Genomic DNA, 14,726 nt, shown 5'->3' on the forward strand with positions numbered 1-14,726 from the left:
TTCCTGAATCCAGCACTCAGGCAACGGGCCCAACAATTTGTGCCGTGACAAACCATCTTCAGGTGGTTCTTATACCTGCTCAAACCTGAGAGCCACTTGCTATAAAATGGCTATAAAATTAAGGTCAGAGGCCTGGCATTGGATTCAGCAAGCAGTATTTGGAAGGGAGAGCAAGGGCGATATTAAGGCATCTTCCACGGCCTGTTTGTTGTTTGTCTGAATAGACGTGTTACATGACAATGATGACAGGATAATTAATTCCCAAAAAGCAATTAACTACTCAGGCCTGAAATTTAAATGAGGTCACAATCTCTTGTGGCCATCTATGCAGTAGGGACTGGTTTTATGCTGAAAATCTTGTTTTGGATTAGACTGATGGATATTTATGAATCATAGACAGTCATGGTAGAAACTGAAAATGTCACTATTTGTGTGAAGGTGCTTTGAAACCATAGAACACTTTGCAAATCCCATTAGTGAAACATTGTTAAAAATTTTGGCAAGTGAAGCCAAAGAAAATGAAGATACTCAGATAAAATGCTTATGTATGTATAGGAATGTCTCAGTGCAAGATGCTGCTAACCTGGGCACAAAGTACTAAAATTATTTGGTGAAGAAAAAAAAAGAAAATGAAGAGGCAAATATAGAGTATGAGAATCAGGACAGGAGGACTTCATTCATTCATTCATTCATTCATTCAGGTAGTTTTTTTTTTTGGCACAAACTATTTACTAAGGAATGTGTTAGGGACTTGGAACAAATGTAGAACAAAAATCAGACATTTCTGCTAAGAGGGGAGATACAGTTACTGGTTGTGTAAACGAGTATCTAACTCCTAAATCTAGAAGAGCATCCTTGAAACAAAAGATCCCAGTTTTATGCTCAAACTCGGCAGCAGAAACTTTCCTGGACTGGGGAGAGGGAATGACAAAGACAAGAAGTAAGTTCCAGATGTCGTCCCTGGAAAAGTAAGCTCTCCAGCTGCAAGTGGAGGACTGGGTGAAGGCAAGTTGGGTTAGATTACAGGATGAGGGGCTGGGACAGAAATACTACAGAGGGAAGAGGGCACAGAAGTCCCCTGTAGGAAAGCAGCATGGTGTCTTTGAACAACTGTACGTAGGCAGGAGTGGCTATACTGAGCACTGGCCTGAGAACAAGGCAAGAGTGACACACAGTAGGGATCAGATTACTTTGCATAGATACATTAGAAATTAAGTTCAATTCCCAGAGCCAGAAATGTGCCTGTAATGAGTTTAAATATAAATGGAGGGTTTTGTTTGTTTTTTTTTTTCTTCTCACAGAAGTTCAGAAGTGGAAAGCCCTCCCTTCACAATCAAGACAGATTTGCCCAGTTTAGCAAAGGCCTTTTCACAGAGCACACTGCATCAGGAAGCTATCTCAGTCTCCACCCTGAGGACTACTGCTGTCTTTAGAAAATAGCCCTTCTTCTCCTTCAATAATTAACCACATAGGTAGATCATTGTTTTGTCTGTGACTATATAGCAAGCATGGCTGAATATAGGCCTCTTGCTATTTCCCCTATGGGATTTCACACTGCCCTGTTCCCAGAGGTACTCTTTGTTTACATCCATACAACTATATTATCTGACAGTGACAGCTTGGTAGAAAGAACATCGAGGTTGAGATCAGGCCAATCTGTACTTAGGCCTGTTTGAACTTGCCGGTTGTGTGACTCTAGGCAGGAACCCAACTTCTCTGTGCCTCTGGCACCTCCACTGTGAAAGGAAGGTCACAGAACTTTCCTCACTCAAAAGAGCTAAGGACACTGAGCTACATAAAAGTACAGTTTCTGGCAAAGCAAGCACGCATGGAACCTTCTGGGTCTGGCTCTCATTGTTATTAGCACATGTACCTTATCGATTTCTAGAGCGAGGTCCATCTTTCATCTTCACTCAGGCAAGGATGATGACCACATACAAGGTCCATCCAAGCATGACTCAGTACTGTAACCTCCTCAACCACAGGGACACGTATGATGTGATCGATCTGATACTGCGTTGTCAAGTGGTGACTCCATGTTCTAACCATAGTCACACAGAATATAGGCTAAATTTGGAATAGGAGTCTTTTCAGTGGATCCCCTTGTTGCCCTTTCTGACACCCTCCCCTAAAAGGAAGGAGGGCAGGAGCTGTAAATTGGTGCTTGAGGTTTCTACTGGAACCTGCTACCACTGAAACCAATAAGTACTTGACTAAAGAACACCTGGCTCTCCCTTGGCAAATCATACTAAGGCAGACTAAATTCATTTCTAGGAGAACCGACCCTCTGCCCCCACCTCAAGCCAGAGTTAACTAGATTATTCCATGATTCTGTTCACTATCTCACAAGATGCTGTGAGGCAGAGTTCTGCTTCTCTGATATCAACTATACCCACCCATTTACCCCAGAGCTACCCCAGACATAGACCATCTGTTGTTGGCATGGGGTCTGCCACACTGTCCACCATGGCTCAGAGGCCTCAATACTACCCTCTTAACAGAGTCTGCAGCAATGAAACACCTTAGGCTCACCTCCTGGAACTCTGTTCCTCACCACTACCCTCTTAACAGAGTCTGCAGCAATGAAACACCTTAGGCTCACCTCCTGGAACTCTGTTCCTCACCTCCTGGAACTACCTGTTGTCTCAGGTAGGAAATGCTAACTGTAGCCTTGACTCTAGAGCTTCTTCCCAGGTGTGGAAGCATGTTCCTTCCATTTGCTTCATCCCCAATTCTCTTCCTCTGTCTTGCATATACACTGGCATAGGCAGGAGAGTGTCAATCATACACCAAACACTCACCACCAAATACCTTAAAATAACTCCACAATAGCCCCACTACCTGGGATGTGTATTTCACTTTGCCATTTCTCATCTCTGAGACCACCTGTAGAGACTACCCGAGCTCCTAGGATATGGTGGGCCCTGCTCTCATTGTCTCTTTTAAAGCTGGAAAACAGCTCACAAGGTCTATTGACTATGATCCATTTTGCTGCCAAGCCCCTCCACACTCACGATGCCAACCTCTGTCATCGCGTTTCCTCGTTATAAAACACAGTGGAGATCGAGACTTCTTTTCTGCCAGCTTCTCCGTTTGGCCTTCACTGGCAGGTGGTACATGGTACAGTCAGCAGATGATACAGTCAGCCCAGTTCTCAGCAAGGACTCACACATAGCCCTCATCTATGCAGAGCCTTCTGGGTTCCTGACAATGTCAAACCCTGTGGTGAAAAAAGTACATCATCATTATAGTGACTACTGAGCCCTTATGAGATGCAAATCAATTACATTTAAGCATTAACAAATGTCTTCTGCACTCAGAGAAAAGGGAAGACTGATGGTGTGTGAGCCAGCCTTTGAAGAACGAGGCCTGTGATAAGAGTTGAAAGGGAGAGGAGGGGCAGGGTGTGAGAAAAAGCAATTGCAAGAGAGAGCATGCAGAGCTGTAACAATGTAATATAACCCTGCACTTGCCCTTCATCTTAGAAGCCCCAAGGAGTCTCTTCTTGTTATTAAAAAGCAATGTTTCTCAACACACAAACCTTTCTTCATCAAAGGATTCACATGGCCTAAGTCTTGGGACAGGAAAGGAACAGCCCATCCCACTGGTGAACTGATACTCTCCTTTATCCACCACCTTCTATGTCCAGCTCTCTGAATCTAACTTTGGGAAACTGTGTGGGAGCCTACTGGTCAGCATGCTGGGGCCTTTTGCTCTATCCTGATAGATGTTGTGGGGAGGCAAAGGGAATCGCTTCATGAGTTGGCCTCTGGTGCCTTTATGTCCTTGGATTTTCATCACAGTGGATGGTGTCAGCAGGCACTCGGGATGGGTAGCAGGTGACACCATCTAGTGCCACAGATCTCACACAGGCTTCAAGGTAGCAAGGCCCTAGCTTCATTTAACTTAGCTCTTATATAGCCCTATAAAATTGGGATTCCTCAGCCTCTGGAAGAGCCTGGCATTAGGATTCCTCAACTCTTGACAGCAGCCAATGCTACAGTTCCTAAGTCTGGGATATCTGAGACCCTTGGCCGTATGGATTTGACAGCTCTCTGAGACTCTTCTAGTGACCAGGGCCAGCAGCTCTTCTTGTCCACCTGAAATGATTAACATTGTTGCCTACTTGACTGGGTAACTAATCACCCAGGAAATCAAGGAATACCTCTGGGTTTACCAGTAAAGGCAGTTCAGAGAATGAACTGAGGGGAGAAAAGATTCACCAAGTATGTGGGTGGCACCGTGTGGAATAAGAAGAAAAGAGATTTGAACTGAACACTAGCATCTATCTCTCTCAGCTTCCTGTCCCCCAGAGAAGTAAGTTGAGGCATCTAGTCACACACACTGCCACCAGGCGCCATCTTCCCCCACGTTTCCCCTGCTGTACTGCACTGATCGCTGTAAAGTGTGCCCTCAAAGAAACCTTTTCTCCCCCGAGTTGCTTCTTGTCAACTTGCGCAGCTCATAGCAACAACAAAAGTAAATAACATCCTGGCTCTTCCCATCTGTCTACTGTAGGCATATATTTTTCACACCCTACTTTAATAAGGATTCAACCTCTCCTTTAGCCCACCACCTACCGGAGGTAGTAGACCTGTTTAAAAATAGTTCTTTTTTAAGGGGGGGGGTGTGTGATTCCAATCTTCATTGTTTTCAGTCTGGCCCACTAGCAAACACTAAACACAAATCAGCAGCTGCAGTCCAGTCTACTTGGCAGATACCACACATGAATCATCTAGGGCAATTCAATCCAGAAGAAACCTCGAGGCTCGCCAACCGCCTGAGTCCACAGAAGTGACAAAAAGCCACAGGAGCTTCACGAGAAGTTCTTTGATAAGTTTCTCTTTATGGAGTCACAAGCAAAGCTCGGCATCACAATGTAAGATGAAAAAATAGATGTGTGTCTTTAGTGAAGACTATGGAGGCAGAGAAAGGGAACTGATGCTCGAGCCCCCATTATCGTGCGGTCATATTTATATTCTTTCTAAATATCACTCATCCTTTCATGTGTCTGCTATAGCAAAACATCCTCTCACCTGTGTCTGCTTCAGCAAAACATCCTTTCACCTGTATCTGCTTCAGCAAGAATAATAATAACCCGAGTTATTATTCATCATTATAACCCGAGTCTTCAAAGAAACCAGAAATGTCCAGTTTAGTCTACCTTCCCTCATCCTCAGCTATCTACTCCCCCTTCCAGTCCTGCTGTGTCGTCCCTTCAATTCTACTCTGGCTACTCTTTTGAACTGCTGAGCCACCTCTTGTCTCTTTAGGGACCTAACGTAACACCAGGAGGGCTCCAGGGTGTCTCCCTGCTAGTTCACCAAGTGAGCCAACCAGTCCGCTGTCATAGACAGTGGTTAATATGGATCGTCAACTTGACACAATCTAGAATCATGCAGGGGACAAACTTCTGCATGCTCGTGTGTGTGTGTGTGTGTGTGTGTGTGTGTGTGTGTGTATGGAGGAATCTCTATTTTGTGTTAAACAAGTGGGGAAGACGCAGTTGAAATATAGGTGGCATTATTCCATGGGCTGGGGTCCCACACTGAATAAAAATGGGGAAAGCAAGTCAAGCTCATGCGTTCACTGTGCTCTGGTTCCCGACTGTGAGCATGCTTGACCATCATTGTCTTGCCAGGATTCACCCTCAACCTGTGAGTCAAAAGAAACCCTCCCTTCAAACTGCCTATGACAGGTGTGTTAACATAGTGACACAAAAAGTAACTAACCCAGCCTGGTGCAGGGGGTGGTCACACCAACCTCAGCAAACCTTTCCTACAAGTCCAAGTTTGTGTCTGAAACAATCTTACAGTTATCCCTTCCATCGGAGTCACAGCCTTTGCTCTGCCAGCCCACCTGGGGAAGTGGGTGGCCCACACCGAAATGCTTGCAGAGACAGCTAGAGGTCAGTAAGACTGGAGACAGAAACTCCAGTACAAACTATTAGAAACCGTCTCGTCCAGGGGCTGCGACACCAGCAAAGGTTTCAAGCAGCAGTGGGTGTTGTGTAGTTTCCTCAAGACACCCAGGGAGTATTCAGCACAGCAGGTGTTGGCATCGGGCAGCCTGCTGGTGATTGGCCTCGGTCACTCTGCTCAAGGCAATGAGGGTAGCAAGGGGAGAGGCCAACTGTTAGCAATCTGAAAGTCAAGTTGCTCCACCCCCCAGTGTCTTGGCTTACTTACAGGGAAATTGTACATCAGAAGGAACACTATCAGTTAAAACTTATCAGTAACACTAATATTGATCTAAAGAGTGCTTTAACAGTGCTCAACACCTGCACAGTGCCCATAGTGAGCTAAGTTCCCCTCTTCTGTCTCTCTTTTATTAGTAGATAATTCAACCAAAGTTAGCAGCATGGTTGCCATTCCCTAACTGTATGCAGGCTTTGAGGAGAGAGTTGGCAAAGCTTGATTTAGTATGCCTTGTATGCTACATAGGATGCCCAGGACGTTGTGTGTGGGACTCATTGAGTCTCCACAAGGAAGGTGGCTCATTAGCCTTTCCCACCCTCTTTAGATGACACAATGGGGTCTAGCAAAATCATCCAGTTTATCTAACGTCGCTCTGCTCATCAGTGTCACTGTGGGGCTCTGGCTGTGTCCCTGTGGCTTCCAAGTATGCGCCATTAGTCTCCTTGTTGTCCCTGCCCATGCCACTGCAGTTCTTAAAGAGCCAGCATCTTCATTTGTAAAGCATTCATGGAAACTTGACAAATATTACATATAATGAAAGTATTTATAAATATTTATATTCTACCCCAAGATGGAGATCGAAGAGATGCCATGTGATAACATAAAACATGTGTTTTGATTTAGGGGGTCATGTTGGAGGATTGAACCCAAGGCCTTGCAGCTGTTAGGCCAATGTTATTACCATTGATCTCTAGACAAGTACCTGAATAAAGAATCTAGCTAGCCCTTCTGTGAATGTAGAGGGCATTCAGACACAATGTCGCTGTTAGTTTTCTCCATTCAAAATACCCTGACTGTTTACACTTCTTTCTCTTGCACTGTGGCATTACACTTCTTCAAAAGGTTTTTTAAGCACTCAGGAACAACTGTTACAAGTTCTTCTGTCGTTCTCAGTCTCCATGATACCAAACAAGCCACAGACACTGACAGCTGATTGCTTTTTAGCTTTTCTTTTTCTGCTGTTTTTTTCTCTCTCTCTCTTCTTCAGAAAGCTCTACAGATCTCACCAAAAGTACTCCCTAGGAGGTTAAACAAGGCTTCATTGTTCTCAAGCAGGGATAGCTGACCTGGAGTGCCCTTGGCTAAGCCATTAACCACTTCCCCAAGTCCTCACTCACTGGGCAGGTATTGGAGCAGGTGTGGTAGCCTTGGGAAGGATGCTCACTGCAGCACACATCGGACTAGTGTATATAATTACACCACCATGACAATGAATGCTGCACTCTTCCGTGGCTGTGCCCCAGCTATGTGTGGGGGTGGGGCACAAAAATAATATCTTAGTTTTATCTTCTAAAGAAATCTTAGCAGGTTAGACTTCCACATATGCTTCCTATAGAAGAAAGAGTTTCAAATTCTCCCAGTTGGTTGCAGATGCCTCCAGAGCAGCAGCGCCCTGGAGCCCCAAATAGTGGTATTAAGTAAACAAGTGGCTGTGTTCCTGAGATACACAGCTTCACTGTTCCTTTGGCAGATTGGAGTAGCACGACCCTGGGCAAATGCAGAGGCTCCCCTTCTTGTATCACAGAGAATGAACTGCGGAACATCAATGCTAAGGTGCAGAGCATCCTGTATCACACACCCCTTTGTCCGAGCTGTCGAGAAGCACAGGGGAATCTTGGTGAGTTGGAGGCACCAGCTCTAGAAACAGCTACAAGTGGAGTAGGGGTGAAGCAGTTGTTTTTCTGTTTGGTTGGGTTTTTTTGTTTTGTTTTGTTTTGCTTTTTATGCTCACTGGACACACATCTTCATCCACAGCCCTCACCCCCTTGGCAGTGGAGTACAATACTCCCATTTCACAGATGGGATCAAGGTTGATCCTAAGTATCTCTCTTGCTTAACGTTATCGTGGTCAGTGCTGGAGCAAGACTCCAGTGGTCTAATCACTTCATTTCTAATCTTTAAAAATTATTTGTTTTTTCATAATTCATACATATGCAATATACTTCAATTGTATTCTTTTGTTATTTACTCTTAGTTTCTGTCCTTCCCACTAAAAATTCTCATTGTCCCAAGAAGTCCTCCTGTTTTCACGTCTTCTCTCCACTCCTGATCTACTCACCCCACAGCTATGGCAGAATAAAGACAAATGTATCTCCGATGGGGGGTGGGGTTCATGTCAAGAAACCCTATTATCCGATCATGTGATATATTTACTTTACAATCAAGAAACCCATCCTGTTTTAATGTAAGAGTGCTCTGTAATGCACTATAAGAACACCCATTTACATGTTTTTAAGCACTTGGAGAAGGGACATTGGGGATAAAATCATTATTTTCTTTCTCCATAAAGGTCAACAGTAGCACACCAAGCACAGCTCTGTCCTTTGTGAAGAATATCTCTGCCATCCAGCATGTACTGGGACACTTCCTGCTGAACAGAACAGATCATGGGAGGCCAACTTGAGAATGACATCTGGCCAGGGGCCATGATCTCTTAGAGAAACCTCATTTGGGCCGAGGCTCAAGGAGCATTTGGGGAGATTTTCTTTTCTCTCTCTCTCTTTCTTTCTTTCTTTCTTTCTTTCTTTCTTTCTTTCTTTCTTTCTTTCTTCCTTTCTTTCTTTCTGTGTCCGATTTATTGTTAGGGGAAGATGCTCAAATTCAGTTGTAAAGTAAAGTAAAATAGATCACAAAAGGAGATCACATGGTGTGATCCCATTCTTCAAAACAAGTGGGAGACAAACAGGAAAAGCATGAATCAGAGGGTATTTTTTTTTTTGCTTGAAGTCTTAAGAATTTACAGGAAAAGGCATTTGTTTTATTATTTCATTCATTTATTTATGGGTGAGTTTGTGTGTCTGTGTGGAGGCCGGAGGACCACTTATGGAAATCAGTTTCTCTTTTTCCACCATGAGGGTTCCAGATATTAAACTCATCCTCAGGTTCACCTGCTGAACCATCTTGCTGGCTGCGGGGAAAAAAAAATGCATTGGAAGGATGCGGTTTATAGAAGTGGTGGTTACTGTGTAACAACTCCAAGCTAGTTGACTTTAAAACAAAGTCCGTCTATTTAGTTGAGCTCTGTTAGGCTTGTCTTCCTGTGTCTGAGGACACCTGCTGTTCATGGAGAGGTCCTGCTCCTGAAAGGAGAATGGAGCCTGGGGATTCTCCTCCAAGGGTTCTCATGCTCCAGTACCCTTGCCCTGTCTTGTTCTTATGATAATGTCAAGTTATGAGAAAACGAGAAGTACTTCATGTTTCTTGAAGCTGAGGCTTTAAGCTGGCACACTGTACACAACACACACACATACTCATGCATACAGGCGTGCGCACACACAGACACACACACACACACACACACATACAGACACACACACACACACACACACCCCTCTAATGGCCAACTAAGCCAAGAAGCATCTGATGTAAAGGGTAAGAATTAGACTCCAGCTTTAGAAGCTGGAGCTAGTGGGGCTGTCAACACATTGAAATTCTTCAGCAGACTTGAAAGGGAAGCTGGCGGAATTAATCCTTCAAAGGCTCGGTGAAGTCCTGCTTGGCTTGGCCCTGGAAACCTGACTGGAGTAATGGGACAAGGAAGGAAGGAAGGACAGACACACAGTCACGTGTACAGAAAAGCTGGGATTGGATGAGCCATGTGCTCTGATGGAGACATACTACTACCATTAGCAACGGATAAACCCAATGTGTTTATCTTAAATATGGGAATCGAAGAGATGGGTTTGTAGTATACAAGTGAACAAGAGGGTGGGTTTACGGCATACAGTTGAACATGAAGGCAGGTTTAGCTAATCTGGGCAGGGGGTCTCTATAGAGAGTAGTCTCAGGCTGCAGTCATTCTTGATGAGGAAGCTGTGGTTGATAGCTTCTGCACACACAAACATTCATACTTGGACCAGATGAGGCTTTCCCATCTCTCTATATCTCAAGGGGAAGGCTTTCTCATTTCCATGGATCTGAGACATTGAGGTCCTTGACATGGCTGTGTCCACGTCAATAACACATTCATTCTGAATCTTACATACTCCCCATAAGCCTGAGGATTGGATCTGCTAAGGGAAACAAATGCCTGAACTCACTAGTGCGACATCTCAGCACAAGGAAGCGTACTCCAGCATTTCAGTTCCCAAGGCTCCTCTACCTGCAGAAAGAATCTCCCCTTTGTCATTTGTGTATACTTTACGGTCAGAAAGATCTGATGCTCAGGCTGGCTATTAGCATTAGCATCTGGGTCAACACACTCACTCATTAGAAATGCTATGCATTTATACACGGAGATACATACACTTCCATCTCATTCCAAAGGGAAACTAATTGTGTCTTTGTCTTTTCTGCTTTAAAATGATGGGAAGACAAGAAATTGTCCCTTAAATAACTTCCATGTGTGAGTAAAATTACACACAGCTCCAGATTTTCTTGATAAGTTACCCCTACAGCTTATCTGACAGCTCCTCTTTGATTGTACTATATATTTCAGCTCTAGAAGCCTTGTAGCCTCTCTGCCAGCATGCTAGAGGGGAAGGTCTTTCTTCTTCTTCTCCCTGTGGTCTGTCTCTTCAGAATATGCTGAGATGAAGGTTGCTGGAAGACCAGTGAGCTAACAGATGCTCTCCCATCCCTGGGGAATGCTGGAGCTTGTAGACCAGAAATCAGTCCCTGAACAATGATTCCTCCACAGTTTCACAGCATTTGAACACTGTAAAGAGTCTGCTGCCACTCACAGGGACTTTACCAGTGACTTTACCAGTCAGTGAAATCTAGGTTTCAGGTAAATCCATCTGCATAAGTCTCGTAGGTTAAATACAGTGATCACGTAGAAGGAACGTGTGTATCTTAACCGTGTATTCACTTTTATCTTGAACTCAGAATTCATGTGTTGAATCTGGCACCAGTTTTTGGCTTGGATTCTTTTTTGGTTTGAACCTGAAATGTGCCCCACATTCTTGTGTGTTTGAACACCTGTCTGCCTGCTGTTGCTACTGTTTTAGGAGCTGTGGAGACTGGGCGGTGGGCCTTTACGGGTGGGACTTTGAGCCCTGTAGTCTGGTTCTGCTTCTGATCAGTCATGATGTAAGAAGCTGCCTCGTGCCCCAGCCACCAGGTCATTCCCGCTGTGATGGGCCAAGATGGGCGGTGAAAGTATGAGCCCAGATGACCTGTTTGACAAGTTGTCTGGCATTTTGCCACTGCATGAGGACAGCAGCACAGACCCCCACTGTTACTTCTCCTGGACTCTACTTCAAGCCTCAGGCATAGAGAGAACATACAAACTGTGTTCTGACTGAACAAAGAAAGACCTAAAACTCCAGACTATTTTGAATATATAAGAAAAAAATCATGAGGAGAGCCATGTGGTAGGATGGATATTCCTTATTCCCTGTGGTCATGACAGAAACAGGAATGAAAATCTGGCCCCAAATTTAGAGAAAAGTGAGTTCTTTGTTTGTTTGCTTGCTTGCTTGTATTCACCCTTTCCTTCTTGAAAGTATGGATGGAGGTTTTTTTTTCTTCTTCAAATTTTAGGGCAAATAAAATATTTTTGGATAATCTAATATTGGGGGTGGGATGCCTTGGTTTAGGGATGTCAATGCTTCCTCCTAGGAAATGGTAGATATCCTTAATAAAAACATGCACAGATTGGTAGATAAGTAAATATGAAAGGTGAGTAGGTAGGTAAGTAGATAGGTAGATGATAGATAGATAATAGATAGATGATAGATAGATAGATAGATAGATAGATAGATAGATAGATTAGATTAGATGGATAGGTACATACATACATACATACATACATACATACATACAAACATGATAGATTAGATAGGTAGGTAGGTAGATGATTGATAGATATTAGATAGATTGGTAGATAAGAGACAGATGAATGGATAGATTGATAGATTAGATAGATGATTAGAAGATAGATGAGATAGATAGATGATAGGTAGATAGATAGATGCTAGATAGATAGACAGACAGACAGATAGACATTGGTTTTTGAACATCATGGGCATATGCTGCTGTGTGACTTACCATTTCTGAATGTCAAAAGGGAGTCCATTCTTGGGCTGGGCCTCTGTGACAAGCTCTCAGACAAAGGGCAGTGTGGAGACAAAGACTGCTCAGTCTTGGCAGGCTTCCCTGACTTCGTGTTTCTTCCTAACACTGTTGTAACTCCAGCATACACTTAGATACTCAGCACCTTAGGAGGGAAGCAACAGGAAACAATGCTCCCTGAAGGAGAAAGCGAGCACACTATTTTCACAGGGAGATTGAATTTGATTAACTAATGACTGGCAATGAGCTTTCATTGTTCTAAAATCTCCACAACTGGAGAAACATACCATCACCTTTATTTCACAGATCTTAAAGCTTAAAAGAGATTCAGGAACATATATGAAGCTACACAGCCCATGCAAACACAGATCAATTTAACACAAAGGCATTTTTTTTCCACTTTGCCAGAATTACTTTTTAAAAAACAGTTGACTTTGAATGTCTTTGCAAGGCACCACCATTCTCTATTGTGTGACACATGACTCAGATGACACACTGATGTCACCTGCTTGGCATCCTCGGGCATCTGATCAAAATTTCAGGTCAGTGTTTGAAGTCCTTGCATCAACATCATTTAATGCTCCTGGTGGCTGTGTAAAGACTGAATGGCAGGTTTTAATCAGCGCCGAGAAGACTGAGAAATATGCTCAGAGCTAAAAGGTGTTTTTCCAGAACCCCCCACCAGTAATTAGAATGCCAGTGTCTTCTTTCCTTTGACAGAATCAACACCATATCCAGAGAAGGCTGACCCATACAGTATTAGGTGAAAGTCATTATACTCCCCGGGATTTCATTTACATTAGAAGGAAAGCTAAAGAAAGTGAGAAAAGTTGGAATTAAGAAAAAGAAAAAAGACTCTGTTCAAGTCTGATTTGTATTTTGCTCATAGATCCAATCTAGTAAAAATCTCTGGTTCCTCAAAGTATTCAATCTGCCTTGAGGATGATGATGATGAAATAATAATAATAATAATAATAATAATAATAATAATAATAATAATTATAATAATAAATAAAGGTTGGTGATAGACTGGCTGAAGAAGTCATAGGCAATGTTCTTCAATAGCCCAGAGAAACACTGGGGTCTCAAGGGAATGAGAGTGGTTGTAGTCAGGAGCGTCATTACTTCTCTCTTGGTCAGTGTCAAGCAGCCTTCAGGGTAGCAGCCACTGAGCCTGTGCTCCTGGTGAGGTCGAAGCCGGTCTGTTCTGGCCTCTGTTGACAAAGAAGAAACAGGGCAGACAGGTGGCCAGAGCATGCACCTAGGGAAGGATGGCTGACCGTTGTTTGTAATGGGTGGGTTACCTCAGGTGATAGAATGCTATTCTTTGATCATGTTTCCAAAACAGAGGCTCATACAGTGGTCAGATCTGCCAAGTAGATCCAGCCGTGTCTCCCTAGTTTATATGCTTTCCTCTGTTCACTGCAGTAAGGAGCTACAAAATCAAGGTCAAGTTGCCTCTTTATTGCCTGAATATCAAAAGATGCTTCCTACCAACTCATTTAAACCCGTTGTTAGCCTCTCTGGGGAAGACGACCAGCAACAGTATATCAACTGGGGCATAGAGTAGAGAAGTATTTCCAGATCTGAGCGCTGGTAAGTGGCCGAGTTGATGTCTCTGGTCAACTCACTCTCACTTTGGTTATTGTCAGTGCACCACAGAGCTCTTGCCTTTAGCCTCGGTTCTCCCAGTTACCGGAGAATAAAGCTTCTTGAGTGAGAGAGGTGAGGAGGGGGTTTTAGGAGAAGCATATGGAAAGGATGGAAAAGAGAAAATATGCCAGGGCTATTTTCTTAGCCCCAGGAAACCCAGGAAGCTCAAGGAATGGAATCCATGGCTTCCCAGCGAGAAGTTGGGGATCGACTCAAAGTTGACTAGGTGATTTCAGAGAGAAAAAGCCACTTCAGCAGCTGCCTCGTCTTCTGAAATTCATCCTTTATGGTTCTGAAATGCTTGGAAGTGCTTTAGATTTTGCTGAAGCTAGGGTAAATTCCTTTTTGAATGTCAAGAACACATCTGTGTGAAGATGTTGCTAATGGATTTATAATGTTATGCTTTAAATGGTAAATGTCCATCACAGGCTCTAAGGTGTTTAAAAACCTTTGGTCTACTGCCATGAGTGCTATTTTAGGAGGTGCCTTAGTCAGGGTTTCTATTCCTGCACAAAACATCATGACCAAGAAGCAAGCTGGGGAGGAAAGGGTTTATTCAGCTTATACATTGCTGTTCATCACCAAAGGAGGTCAGGACTGGAACTCACACAGGGCAGGAACCCGGAGGCAGAAGTTGATGCGGAGGTCGTGGAGGGATGCTGCTTACTGGATTGCTTCCCCTGGCTTGCTCGCTCGGCTTGCCTTCTTATTGAACCCAAGACCACCAGCCCAGGGATGGCACCACCCGCAATGAGCCCTCCCCTCTTGATCACTAATTAAGAAAACATCTTACAGCTGGATCTCATGGAGACATTTCCTCAAGGGAGGCTCCTTTCTCTGTGATAACTGTGATAATTTTGT

Source organism: Arvicanthis niloticus, chromosome 1, assembly GCF_011762505.2.
Source record: "Arvicanthis niloticus isolate mArvNil1 chromosome 1, mArvNil1.pat.X, whole genome shotgun sequence".
Lineage (NCBI taxonomy): Eukaryota > Metazoa > Chordata > Mammalia > Rodentia > Muridae > Arvicanthis > Arvicanthis niloticus.